Consider the following 15229-nt stretch of genomic DNA (forward strand, 5'->3'; position numbering starts at 1 on the left):
ACTAAGCAAGCCGATCTACAGTGAGTGGCGCCATTACACTCTTGAACAGGAGTCTAGCCACACTTGGTCACTTCTGATGGAAAAAAGAAATTGAAAATAAAGTTCCTCAAAGACACCCTGAAGCCGAAACCCTGAGTCGCATTTTTTGGGCCAACTCCTCTTGGAATCACTCTTCTAATTTGCCTGGTACTTTGGACCTCTAGAGCAACGACGCCTCCCAGCCTGGGTCTCTTTCCGGCTCTGGCTCTCAGTAAGGCAGGCTCCTGAAGCTCTTCTTCCTCTGTAGTGAGGGCAGTACGCATTAAGCTGAAAAGTTACTTTCCAAATGTGAGGAAGAGGTCAGACTGCTGGTTCAGAACTGGGGAATTATCTGGAATGTTTTACAAATGGTCGCTACATCAACAACAAAAAAGATAATTACAAAATGTATACATTACCACACGCTTTTAAAGACTCTTAGCATGGTGCTGGCATTCCCTTAAGACATTGTTCCCAAGGGTGCTCAGCCTCAAGCCCAGCTGGAAACCCTAGGGAGAGGCAGACAGTCTGGCAAAAAAGACATGGGTTGGGATAGCAGAAGCAGAAAAAGGAGAAAGCAGCCTTCCTATTAAAGATTAGCTCTTGGTTTCAAGGCCAGCTTTGGGCAGGCTGAGGGTTTGGGGGGGCAGGGGTCAGAGGGAGGAGCAGCAGCAGGGCGGGCCTAGGGTGCTTGTGGTCTCATTCAGACCAAGCAGAGCCTGGTGCAGCGTTCTTTGTGTGCGGAGGTGCTCATCTTTGGTGCATTTCAGTTTATCTTCCAAATCTTCGATCGTCTTCTCCCGCTTGGCTGCCGATGTCTCAGCAAACTCAGCACCAGTCTCTGCCGCCTTGAGTTTAACCATGAGAATCTTTGCCTCTTCCCCATCGCTGTCTTCCCTCTCAGAGTGCTGTTCCCTCAGCAGCACACACACACCTCGGGTTCTGGTCTGTCACTGGGATCCGCTCATCCACCTCCCGGCAGCGGGACTCTGCCAGCTCAGCTCGTTCCTCTGGGCGTTCTGGGTCCCCCTCTATAATCACCGACTTCTGAGCCCCCTCTTTTCAGACTTCGATTGGCCTTTTCTGCAGTGTGCTTGGCCTCTCTGAGTTGGATTTCCTGGTGTTCCATCTTTTCTTCATCTTTTATGGCTCAGCTCTCGAGAACCTCCACACCTCTCGCTCTCATCGGCGGCTTTCTCTGCTTCCTCCAGCTTTTGCAGGGCTGTGGCCGGGGCTCCTGGGTGTGGGCCAGCTCCTCTTCAACCAGCTGTAAGGTAGTGTTCAAGGAGACCACCTTGGCCTCAGCCTGCTCCCTTGCCCCCTCCACTTCCAGCCGCAGGTGCTCGGCCCTCTCCTCTGCGTCATCTTGCTGCTGAAGACCCTGGACCTTGTGCTTCCCCGCCGCCACAGTGGTGGTCCTGGCTACGGTGCCCACCAGGCCACGGCTCTGGCTTGTGCTCGCCTGACTCCCTCCTCCGCTTGGCACGGCAGCTGCCTCTCCCACATTTTTATTTTTATTCATTCTGAAAGACACTGATTTCAAAAGCAAAAGAGTAGCAATGTATTATTGGTTTATGGCATCCTACTAATGGGCATCCAATTTATTTCTGTTTCCTCATTCCTGTGAGCAAGGAGGCAATAAGCATGTTGGTAGATCTGTCCTTCTATTTCTCTGGGACAGATTCCAGGAGAGGGACTGGTAAAAATAGTGGATTTGTATCATGAATAAATGTTGCTAGATCACTGCTTAAAGAGCAATGACAACACATGTACGCTGACAAGGGAGGAAGGCTCTTGCCCTCACTCTCACCCACACGTACACTTATTCTGTTTAACACTCATGGTCCGAAAGACTCATCACTTCATGGTTATGTCAAAATTTCCCAAAAACGGGAAAGGATTTATCAGTTCCTCCAAGTGATTCACATATTCAGAGTGACTCTAGGTTCACAAGTGTCATCTTTTAAAAAACATTTTCATCATTATGTACTGCGTCTCTTAGTCCATGTTGGTTACTGAAGTCCACATTTTACGGATATTGCTATATCATCTTCCTTTTTTTTTTTTTAAACATTTGACAGGTGTATGTATGATTTTCAAGTCTTTAATTTTCAAACTTTCTGTATTACTGAAAACTTACATAGTTCAAAGCAACTATATGGCTAGGTTTTAGAATCTGTAGCTCTAACCTGATAGTTTCTGAATTCTAAGTGAGTCTGATTCACTTACATTTGTCGTTGCTGGTACCTTTCCATTTATTCCTACCATCATGTTTCGTGACTTTTAAATCAGCTATTGCTGTGAAAGGAACTGCTCCAAAGCTTCCCGGCTTAGAATAGCAGTAACCATTTGTCTTTCTAATCATCTGGGCTAGGCTTGGTGGGCCAGCAGGTCTCTGCTCCATGAGGTCGCTGGGATGCTCAGCGGGAGGTGGGAGCTCTCCTGGTAGGACAGCTCGCAGGGCTGGCAGGCTGGTGCTGGCTTGTGGGGAAAAGGGGGGAGGGCACAGCTGGGCTGGGGACTAAGGTCTTTCCTTCTTCTCCACATGGTCTCTTCTAGGCAGCAAGAGCTTCTTCACAGCATGAAGGTTCCAAGAGATCTAATTACCTATTATCAAACTTTTGCTTAATTTTAATTCCCAAGGAAAACTATCCCAGTAATCATAATTTACAATTTATTTGAATCTTCAAGTTGCTACTATGACTGAATCGGATTAAGTGAAACCCTATATGCTTCAACTTTAAAAAGCATTATTGGGTAGTCATCACTACTGGTAAAAAGATGAAAAAGTAGCATGAATTTGATAAGCATTTCTTTACAACTACAAAACTGTCCAAATCTCAGTATTTAAACACATCTAAATGTTATCTAATCACATCACCATTTGGGTGTCAGAATTTCAAATGGTATTTAGAGAAGTTTGCTACTTGATTTTTTTTCCCAGGAAGATTAAATGAGGTACCATTTGTAAAGCTCTTAAAATAGTGTGTAACACACAATAAGTACCATGTGAGAGTTTTTTAAAACAATGTATCTGAAAGAAGAAAACTCATTTTAATCTTAGACATTATCATAATAAGAACAAAAAGATAAATGCCTTTCCAAAGCTGGTAAGTTAATTCAATTACTGTAACTACACAGAATTTAGAAATCACATTTCTTAGTGTTAAATAAGCCCCAGATACCACTTCCATTAATTTGCAAAACTGGCCCCTTTGAGGAGACGTATAGAAAAGCTGACTTTCATTTCTGGAATAATTTAAGGTTTTATAAAAAGATGTGTTTTAAAACCCAACCATGTGTCCTCTGTATTGTGTCAAAATTAGCTTTGTCAGAGATAAAATCTGATGGCTCACTGGTGGAGCAGCAAAATGTGTGCAGAATATCACGTCTTTTTCATTCATGCTTTTTTTTTTTTTTAAAGCACATACAGCTTCCATTCCAGAGCCTAGATCAGACTTTCTTCTCAAAAAAAAAAAAAAGGGGGGGGGGGAAGAAGAAAAAGAAAAGCATATTTTATTACAGAACATCTCAAATGTTAAAACAAATATCCTTTAAAAAAAAAAAAAAAAAAAAAAAAGGTCCCATTTTCAGCTGCTCCTGCTTGGTTTTGCCCATGCTGGTAATGACCATTACACACGCTCTGTGCTAAGCTGCGATTTCATGTCTAACAGACAAGCTGGTAGTTACCGGAGTATCCTACCCTGTCAACAGTACTCAGAGTTGCCTCATTATATAAACTTCCTTTTCCTTTTAAGAGGGAATTTATACAGTTAAATAGTTTCAAATCATTTATTTTTAGTTTCCTTAAGAGAAGCATATGTATCTTGTTTGTATTAGTTTTGGGGGGGTTCCAAGAGAGTTGTCTAAATTTCCTGCATTTTCAGCAGAAAATAAAACCTTCAACAAAATTAATGGGACTTTGCCAAAGTTGGGAAGAGGGGGGAGGAAATGCACAGGCAAGCCTCTTTTTAAAGTTAATGTGCAAATGGCCTTCAAAGCCAATCATTTGGTGATAGACTCTTGTTATCGTTATGTTGTTAATTTACTGGCACACATACTAAAAAGCTTTGTGACCAGCCAGAACTGGATTTGTCCCCATATCTCCAGCTTCTGATAGCAAGAACTAGCTTTATGTTACCTGCAAAACCACCGCTGAAGACGAAATCCTGTGACCAGAGGAGACAATGTGTAACCTTAATAATGTGGGGGCCAGAGAAGGGGGGCAGGAAGGGGGGAGGCAGAGTTACGGTACCACGGTTTTTGTGTGGGGATGTAAAAACGATGTGGTCTTTTTCATTCCTTGGACAGGGTTTGAACATGCCCCACAAACCTGAACTGGAAGCCTGGGGAGTCTGTTACTGAAAACATGCTTACTGGTCGCAGGAAGGCAAGAGAATGGTGGCTGCTAGGGGACACTGGCTAACCTTCCATGTTTTTCCATACTTGGAAAACAGCCACAGAACTCACAAAAAAGGAATGTTCTGATGGAATCCAACTCAGTTGCAACTCCCAACGATCCCATTACTTTAGCAGACTACCCACCCTGGGCACAAAGCGGGGTAAGGGCAGCACCTCTCCTACTTCCCCAGGCCCTCCTCTGGTACAGAATGAGCATATATCTGAGTCTCGAGCTTTTTTGTTTTGATTTTTAATATTTAATGTTTTGCCTTAAGAATTAGTGTTCCTTTCCACTCTTCTTCAATATATTGGTGTTTTACTATAAAAAGAACTATTCTTTCTTTTTTTTTTTTTTTTAAAGATTTTATTTATTTATTTGACAGACAGAGATCACAAGCAGGCAGAGAGGCAGGCAGAGAGGAGGAAGCAGGCTCCCCGCAGAGCAGAGAGCCCGATGTGGGACTCAATCCCAGGACCTGAGATCATGACCTGAGCTGAAGGCAGCGGCTTAACCCACTGAGCCACCCAGGCGCCCCAAGAACTATTCTTTCACATCCTATGAAAAATAAAATCTGAGTAAAGTAACTCTCTAGGAAGATGTATCTCCTTTTATAATGGCTTTGACATTCTCCTTCACCCCATCAGAGAGAGAAGAGCCCCCCATTACAGTCTCAGCTCTGCCAATAACGAGCTATGTGACCTTTGCTCGGTCACTTCACCCAAGTGGAAGTTATTTTTAAGTCTCAGCTTCCATAAGGACTGTAGAAAATACTGAATTTAGAAAGCAGATTTTATTAGAGGAACTGAACACGTAAGCAATGTAGAAAAAGCTTTCAGATGACCTCAAACTTCAGTAAAATCCAGAATTTACTTGAGATCACCCTAGCACCTTGAACTGAGTCACTGTTAGTTTAGAAGGGAAAAACACTCAACCACCTTTGAGAGTAAAAATGTGGAAGGTGAAGTTTGAAAATAATCATCCTGTAAACCCAGGAACCTACTGGTTCTTCTAGAACACATTAAATTTCAAGGCTTATTATCTTTGATATTGTTAATGCACAAAAGGGAAATAATCTCTACACTCTGGTGCCCTTTTCCCATTCCCTCTCTGGAAAAAGAGTCAGTGTGCTCTGAATCACGAACAGGAGAGCTACAGCCCAGTTTAAAAAAAAAAAAAAAGGAAAAAGGCAAAACAGAGGTAGCTACATGTCAGTGGAGAGAAGCTCGAGGTCGGGTTTTGCCCTAGACTGGACAAGTCACCATCTGGGCCCTAGCCCCTTCCAATGAAAGATAAATGGGCTCTCTGGGGTGATGCAAGGAAGCATTCTAAGTGACCCAGACAGGCTTCTGCTTCGGATATGCAAAGACTGCCTCTCTTACTCTACCAGTGAGAAAAAGCCAGATAATTTAATAAATCATAAGTCTTCCCAGGACCATCAGAGAATGATTCTGGAAGGCAATCAAGTGAAATGAATTCTCTAGAGGGACCAGCCCCTCTAAAGAGAGAAGGAGCACAGATACTCTCTAGCTTTTGGCAGAGCACAGGAGGAAGACACGTCCTCACGGAAGTTGACACACAGAAATCAGATAAGATTTCAGTAAGTTCTTAAAGGCTACGTGTGGTCTAATGTGTCAGTCTGGAAAGCTGGAGCCCCAGGTACGGTGGGGTTTGCACTCACTGGAAAACTCTTTTTCCACCTGCCTTCACCAGGTGCTCACGAGAAAGATTAAGTGTGGAGGAGATGGGAAAGAGCCCTCTACCTAACCCTGCTTCCCAGAACCCCCTTTCACGCTAAGCAAAAGCCTTTAGCTCCTGGGGCAGCAAACTCTATTGGCCAAGAGCACCAGGAAATTTCCATTGCTTCCAGGGGAGAAGTAGAAACATAACCCATGTGCCTCTGAATGGGAAGCAGGAAACTCCCCTCCAGGACACAGGCAGATATCTGTTCCTGCAGGTGGAGGGACCGAGCAAAGCCCTCTAACACGGGGTTAGGGCAAGAAACCGTGTTGGGTGCGGAATCCTATCCCTCGATCCTATGCTGCCACTCGGGAAGGGGCAGGAACCTCTCACTCGAGGCCAACCACAGACACAGAACTGCCAAGACGAGGAGGGACAGAAATGCTGGGAAAGTCCCACTCCTAAGACCGAGGCACACACAGAGACTCCCCAAGAAAGAGGCTGGACCAAGACAACAGAAATACCCCTTCTCTGACTCCACTGCAGGGACTGCTGAAAGCAGAGGTTGGTAGAGCAACACTGAACAGAACCCAGGCCCCACTTTCAGGCACAGGCAACAACCATGGGGGCATGTCAAGCCAGTAGAGTTCTAAAGACAAAACCCAAACCCACCCCCGGTCCTAACCAGAATGAGCTAACTCCACATCAGCAGAGGTGTGCCCATTTATAGGCATACTTTTCACTCCAGACTCTACTGTCTTAGACATAATGTCTGGTATTTAATAGAAAATCGAGACACATAAAATAAATCATATGTTCCTAAGTAACAGAGAGGATGATGTGGTAAGTGCTGGGGACAGAGCAGTGATCCACACAGGTCCATACCTTCACATGCGTTATCATTTAGAGGAGATTCACCCTGGGGGGTACAGGTGCTACTTGGGGGACTTGGGGAGAAAGGGGAGAAGTATAGCAGAGTGGTTAGGGACAGAAGTTCTGGAGTCAGGCCTGGATTTGTGCCCCAGCTTTAGCATTTACTAGCTATATGTCCTTTGGGCCGTAGCTTTCTCATCTGAAAAATTAGAATATTACCTATTTTATAGGATATGATTAAATAATAATATATTTTAAAAATATGCTGTCTTGCTTAGCAGATATAAAGTGCTCATTACATGATAGTTACTGTGATTAGTTATTATCAACAGGCAGCGACCTGTCTGAGTTTGTAGGCAGGTAAAAGGCAGAAGGAAGTGCACGCACAGAAAGCCTAACAATGAAGAAGACCACACCACGAGGAAATCCAGTTTGGCTAGAATGTCAAATGTTGGGGGGAGGTGACAAGAGATGGAACCAGATCAAACAGGTCTCACAGGTCAAGTCAGATGAGTGCCAGACTTCCCTGAGCATAAAGAGGACCTTCGGGGCTCCTTCTGCTTCAGAAACACCCAAAAAGAGAAGAAAAAAACTACTTTCGGCAAAAATACAGCACTGGAGGAGAAGATGAAACAATTCTGGAAAGGTCAAGGGAGAGGTGTTTTGTTTTGTTCTATGATTTTGTTTATTTATTTGACAGAGAAAGACACAGCGAGAGGGGGAACACAAGCAGGGCGAGTGGGAGAGGGAGAAGCAGGGTCTTTGCTGAGCAGGGAGCCTGATGCGGGGCTCAATCCCAGGACCCTGGGATCATGACCTGAGCCAAAGGCAAATGCTTAACCGAGCCACCCAGGCGCCCTGAGGGAGTGCATTTTGAAAACCTACATGGGTAGACATTCGGACACATGATTTGCTACCCACAGTGCAAAGGGCAAAAGAAATGGGAAAGAGCGAGCAGAAACTGAAACAAGGGTGAACTCTGGAACTACCATCCAAAATTTTGAAAAAGAACAATAGGCTGACATTTTCTAACAGAATAACACACAAAGCTATACTGCGTAATATATCAGAAATGGCACCATATACAGAAAGATTAAAAACAGTGAGAGACAGAACCCAGAAATGCATCCAAGGATGTGTGGGAATACAGTAAATTATACGGATTCAATTTCATACCAGAGGAGACAAATCATCGAATTATTGCTACTGGGCTAAGTAATAATTAAATAGAAAAAATGTAAAGGCTAGATCTCTAATTAATTCCTTCAACAAAAAGAATTCCAGAAGATTAAAAGGTTAAGAAATAAGCTTTAAGGGGTTAGAAAAAATACAGGTAAATATTTTCAGCTTCTTGATCCAGGGATGGGGTGAGAGACAGGGACGTTTTTCAGTGTTTGAGAAATAGAGTCTCGAAAGGAAAAAAACACAGTTTGGAATACATGAAAATTATAAGTCTTTTGAAGTGAAAAAAGGAGTCTCATAAATGTAGAGGAGACTAATAGCAGCTAAGAAAAAATATTAACAACATATTCAGTAGGAGCAAAAACACATAAAGAAATTCTACAAATCATTAAGAAAAATATAAACAGCCAATGGCTTGGTGCTAATCAGGGACACAGATGGAATCAGAGTTGTTCTTAACAGAAGAATGCAAGGCCTCACAGTCATTCAGAAGAGCACAAGTAATATCAAGAAAGCAAAGAAAATCAATCCAAAGAAAGCAGGACAGAAGAAAAGACCAAAAAAATCAATCAATCAATTAATCAGTTGGAAAATGGCGTAATACCATAAGAGATAGGTAAATAAATGCATTTGTGTCTTTTAAAAGCAGACAACATGCGAATCAGGAAAAAAGGGAAAAAACACACATATAAAACATTAGGGAAGGGTAAGGAAATTAACTATGGATATGGAAAACACTTCCTGAAAATTCTCTGTATAATTCTCTAGGAGAATTGACAATCTGTGATAAAAATGTAAAAATTCAAAACACTAATACGACATATTAGTGACATTGTAGGAAAACAAAAACCTCTCATGAAATGTTAGTGGGAATGTAAAAATGGTACATTTTTGTACCATTTAGCAACACATAACAACGTGCATACGCACTCTGACTCAGGAATCCTACCTTTAGGAGGTAGGGACATTTAGCAACACATAACAACGTGCATACGCACTCTGACTCAGGAATCCTACCTTTAGGAGGTGAATACGCAGGCAGACTCACACAATTATGAGACAGCATACCCACAAGGTTAGTCATGATAGCATTTGTAAATAATGAAAGAAAACAAAGTGTTCATCAATAAACTATGGTATCTCCAAATACCATAACACTATGCAGGCAGAAAAAGCAATGAAGAGGTCTCTACACTAATATGGAGTGACCTCTGGGAGATACCAAGAATACAGAAAACAATACACATTGTGTCATCTTTGGCGTAAGAAGGGATTGGGCGAAGACTATAAGAGTGTGTATGTGTGTGTGTGCATGCAAAAAGAAACTGAAAGGATAAACTAAAAATAACAAAAGGGTGCCTGGGTGGCTCAGTTGGTTGAGCATTTGACTGCTGGTTTTGATCCAGGTCGTGATCTCATGGGTTGTGGAATCAAGCCCTGAGTCGGGCTCCTCACTTAGCAGGGATTCTGCTTGAGAGATTCTTCCCCTCTGTTCCTACCCACCCCTCTGTCTCTACCTAAAAACAGACGAATAAATTTTTAAAAAAGAAAAATTATAAAGAAAATAATAGTTACCTACAGAGGAAGGGAGGAAACAAGGAAGAAGAAATACGGATGGAAGCAAGAACTTTCTGAGTAGATCCTGTTACACAGTTTTAACTTTGGAAACAAACATTATACATATTCCAAAATTGAGACTTAAGAATTCTCTAAAACTTGACAATAAACTGAAATGACTTATCAGAATTGTGACATAATGATACAGACAAAAGTACTTCCTGTGTCTTTGAAACACAGTATTATTTCGACTGTACATAAATAGAATCTTAGTAGAATACTAAGTAGAACGCATTCTAAGGACAAACAGATAGGAAATCTCAAACTTAATAAATGGTCTAATTTTTAGGAGACATACAGGTGACAGTATTTTCAAGCTACTGATTACCTAATGAAAGTAAACAGCGTTAAGGTTTTTTAAGAATCAAGGTTTTCAGTGTAAGAGAGGAACGAGAAACATAAAACCAAATTAAAAAGGAAAGCTAAAAACTTGTAATGTTAAATACGAATTTGAAATTGTAAACATGATTTTTGTTTTAAAAATATGTATTTTCTAATATAGTCCACTTAAAAGGTCTAGTAATGATAGCCAAACAGCAACAAAGAGTATCAGTGGTCAGATTATAATCTCTAAACATCATGACCAAAAAAACAAGCAAACATACAAAGAAAGAAAACCCAAGTCTCCTTGAAAGGATGACTTGACCAGGTCTGTAGCAGAATGTACCCAATATTAGCTGGGACTTCTCACACTAGAAATCAAGAGAGCTTGCAATGACTAGTGGATTGTGTTAAAGGGACACAGAAGTCAATATGATGTGTTATCCAGTGACCAAAGATGAAATTTCAAAGAGCGATGGGATTTCTGGCAGGTGGATTAGATGTTTTAGGCCAAGTATCCCACCTGAGAACGGCTATAAAAGCTTGACATGTGTGAGGCACCTCTGTGGCTCATTCAGCTGAGGGGCTGACTCTTGATTTTGGCTTTGGTCATTATCTTAGTGTCCTGGGATTGGGCCCTGCCTTGGGCTCCATGCTCAGTAGGGATTCTGCTTGAGGACATCTCTCCTTCTCCCCTAGCCCTTCACCCTGCTTGTGCTCATATTTTCTCTCTCTCTCAAATAAATAAATCAACCTTGAAAAAAAAAGTTAAACATTTGTATATACACAAATGCAAATGCATACACTGTTTAATGGCCTCAGAAAGCTATCAAGTTGGTAAAAAATTGTAGACCCAAGATTTGGGAAAACAGGAAAGTTGAGAGGTAAGCCTGGCATTTAAGCTACGTTTCCCTTAAAGATATTTGCTGAAGTATAGTTGAGAGCCTCAGAAACTGAGTAGGTAGAGAAGCTTAGCAAAAGGTTTGATGGGCTCATTGGAATTAGAGATGGAAAGGGCAAATACTGGGATTCAGGATCTGTCAAAAAAGAGGGACCCAGTTAATTCCTTCCGAATTTTATGTGGAATTCCAAGGGGTACACCTGAGTTCTACAAATGAAAAAGAAATAGAACACCCCTCAGAGAGACTCATGTACAGCTTTGAAGCATCTCTATCAGATTGGACTAAGTCAATCTGGGTGTAGTATCATTCCTAGCCTTGGCAGCTACCACAAGCAAAAATCCTCTCTGGAGAAAGATAACATCATCCAAGTCCTCAAATTATCTCCATCATTCTTCATATAAAATGTTTGGCACTCAATAAAAACAATCAGGTATATTAAAAGATAAGACCACATAACTGACAGACAAGAGAAACAACAGACAATAGAAACAGGCCCACAGAGAAACATCAAACACATGCTTTAAAATAATTGTGCTTATTAACAAGTTTGAGAACAAGACTAAGAATTTTTGCAGAGAACTATAAACTACAAAAAGAACGGCATGAAAAAATCTAGTAGTCAAAAAATACAATAAATAATGAAGATTTTAATGGATGGCTTAAATAGCATCTGAGACATAACTGCAGAGAAAATCAGTAAAGTTGAAAACAGTTGATAAGAAAACATCCAGAATAAAGAGAAAGGAGGAGAAACAATATTTTAGAGATCAACACTACCTGAGAAGTACAATGGGCAATTAGCAATTAGCAATTCAAATTCAAGAATTATGAACTCTAAGCAGTTCATAATAAATCTGACAAAAATCACTCTAAGTACATAACAGTAAAACTACTGCAAATCAAAGAATAATTTTACTAACAGTTAAAGGACAATCTGTGATAATCCTCTATGTACTTAAGATTTGCACATTTTTCTGTATTTATGCAACATTTCATGAGAAAGTTTTTTTTTTAAAGAATGTAATGAGTTCAAACACATTTAATATATAAAACTCCATGAGTTTAGTAATGTAATCCTTTGAAAAATGAGAGAAAGAGGAATCTCTCACCTCCCAAACCCAGCAATCCACTGGAAGGCATTATAAATAAATGGGGCACCAGCTTCTTACTCTAAAAACTGGAGATTAAAAGGGAATAATAAGCCTTTGGCTTTCCTTTATGAACTGTATTTAAACCACCCCATCTGATGGTTTTCTTCTAGGAAAAGTATAGTTAATGAATGTAGAAGAAAAAATAGTGTTGAAAAAAAATGTTTCAATTCTTAACTAATTGATTCATTTGGGCGATACTCATCAGTGGTTAGAACTGTGCTTTGAGGTGAAGCAGAACTTCACAGAGCAGAAATCAGGCTGTCCCGACCTGTAACCACTGATCACCCTTAGCCTCATCAGGAGTAAGTAAGACAACCACGCCTCCTAATGTGTGGAGCAAACAGTATCACCTGTGAAGCAATCTGGCCAAGAAAGAAGAATCTGAATCTACTCAGGCCTGTAAAGCTAACTTCCATTTACAGTAAATATGAGGGAGAGAACGAGGTAAACTCTACCAGAGGAAGCCAAAAGACATGCTTGGGATGTGGAACATTCTACAGGACAAACGGCTATTTCTGCAACATAATGATGGTATGAGGGGAGTAAAGTGGGGGCCACTCTAAATTAAAAGAGACTTAATAGACATAACAGCCAAATGTATTAATTTTTATTTCGAATTCTGATGTTAGCACTGCTGACAGCCTTATGAGACTGCGGGAGAGATCTGACTGTGCTGTGTATTAGATCACACCTAGGAAATATTGCTACTTTCGTTAGGTGTGATAACCATACATGATTATGAAAGAAGATATTATTTTTAGAGACACATATCAAAATATGAGAGATTAAAATTCCAATATTTCCTCTGAAATACTGAAGCAAAGAAGGTTCAGATGAAAGATATATGATGAAATCTAATGGTTGAATCTAGACGGTTGGCATATCGGGGTTCATTAAATACCTTCTGCATTTCATCTGAATTTTTTTTTCACAACAAATATTTTGTTAAGTCGAAAAATTTGTTAACCGAATGAAAGGGAAACTTGTCTAGGTAAACACAAGTCATTCTACTTCACCTATAACCAAATTAAAAAGAGACAATAATGAAAAGAATAAAACACAAAAAAAGTGAAAGACTTGTTGGGGATAAACTGTTGAAAATGGGGACTATGCTCATCTAGTTTTATAAGTAATGCCTTTATATCTTTAGGGAATATGTAATTACTATGCCCTTTAAGCTTTTATTATTTTATTTTTTAAAGTTTTTTTTTCTTTTCTTTTTCTTTAAGAGAGATTGAGCAAGTGCGTGAGCAGGTAATGGGGGTAAGGGGAGAGTAAGAGAGAGAATCTTAAGCAGGCTCCATGCCCAGGGCAGACTCCAACTCTGGGCTCCATCTCATGACCCTGAGATCGTGACTTGAGCCGAAATCAAGAACTGGATGTTTAACTGACTGAGCCACCCAGGGGCCCCCAAAGATTTTTAAGTAACCTCTACATCCAACATGGGGCTTGGATTCACAACCCTGAGTCCAACAGTCATACTCTCCACTGTCTGAGCCATCCAGGCACCCCACCCTTTAAGCTTTTAAATCAGAAAAAAAAGTTTCTCATTTTTTCCTTACATGAGGGTAGCATAATTGATTTCAAAGTATGGTAAAGTTAGCTCGAAAATGAAAACAAAAGCCAATGTCACTAAAATACTCAAAATATATATATATCAAAGTCAACACTGCTAAAAAAATTCTATAACCCAAGTAGTTTTAGGAATTCTAGAATTGTACAATACTAGGAAATCTATTGCTGTAATCAGAGTAAATATTTATTTATTTATTTTGAAAGATTTTATTTATTTGAGAGAGAGAGACAGTAAGAGAGAACGTGACAGGGGAGAAGGTCAGAGGGAGAAGCTCCCCGTGGAGCTGGGAGCCCAATGTGGGATTCGGTCCTGGGACTCCGGGATCATGACCTGAGCCGAAGGCAGTCGTCCAACCAACTGAGCCACCCAGGTGTCCCAAGAGTAAATATTTAAAGGAGGAAAAGGTTATGGTTGTCCTGATGGATTTTTAAAAGTAATCTGAGAAAAGTTAAATTAAAAAGTTGTTTGGTAGGGGCGCCTGGGTGGCTCAGGGGGTTAAAGCCTCTGCCTTCAGCTCAGGTCACGATCTCAGGGTCCTGGGATCGAGCCCCACATCGGGCTCTCTGCTCAGCGGGGAGCCTGTTTCCCTTCCTTTCTGCCTGCCTCTCTGCCTACTTGTGATCTATTTGTCAAATAAATAAATAAAAACTTTAAAAAAAAAAAGTCGTTTGTAAAGTAAGAGAAAGGGCCTTTATTTGAAAAATGCAGAGTGGACACAAACAAGTAATTCACAAAAGATAAAAACATTAAGATATATTCACTTTTGTTAGATTAAAAATACCCATTAAAATGATAACGCTATCCCTCTCTTTTTTCCCGACATGTCACACTGAACACAAATAATAAATCTAATTCCCAGTGTTGTCAAGAAGAAAGGAAATGGGATTCTCAACAGAGTCCTGATGGAAGTGTAATCTGACACAACTTGTCTAGGTTTCAATGTATCAATATATACTAAAAAAGCCTTTAAAAGTGTAGACTTCTGTGCCTGCAATTCTAGTATCAGATATTTATCCTAAGGACAGAAGACTGTGCTCAAGGACTTCAGCCTTGTGGATGTTTACTGTGTAATAATGAAAAATTCTCATTACCCCGAATTTCTATTGCAGCCATACCAAACCACCACAAGTTTAGCCGCTTACGACAATGCAGACTTGTTATCTCACGGTTCTGAAGACATTTGGGTAGGTTTGGCTGGTTCCTCTGCCCTGGGTCTCATGAGGCTAAACTGAAGGCGTCAGCTGGGCGAGGCTCTTATCTGGAGGCTCTGGGGGAGAATCTATTTCCAAGTTCATTCAGGTTGTTGGCAGAATTCAGCTCCTCCTGGCTGCAGAGCTGAGTTTCCTATTTTCTTGCTGGCTGTCAGCTGGAAGTCTCTGTTAGCAGCTTCAGGCTGCCTGCATCACATCGTCCCTTCCATCTTCAAACTGGCAATGGCGTGACAAATCCTTCTCAGCTTTGAATCTCTCCAACTTCCCCTTTGGGCATATCTCTTCTACTTGAGCTGGAG

The 15229-nt window shown here is 40.9% G+C and overlaps 1 protein-coding gene and 1 pseudogene across 2 annotated transcripts in view; both read right to left on the reverse strand.

The window, feature by feature from the left end:
• Window positions 1-15229, reverse strand: part of DYM (dymeclin) — a 335066-nt gene that overhangs the window by 67674 nt on the left and 252163 nt on the right. The gene's annotated exons all lie outside the window — the stretch shown is intronic.
• Window positions 672-1540, reverse strand: LOC132023731 (tropomyosin alpha-3 chain-like; annotated as a pseudogene).

This window comes from Mustela nigripes, chromosome 8 (genome assembly GCF_022355385.1).
Source record: "Mustela nigripes isolate SB6536 chromosome 8, MUSNIG.SB6536, whole genome shotgun sequence".
NCBI classification, from domain to species: Eukaryota; Metazoa; Chordata; class Mammalia; order Carnivora; family Mustelidae; genus Mustela; species Mustela nigripes.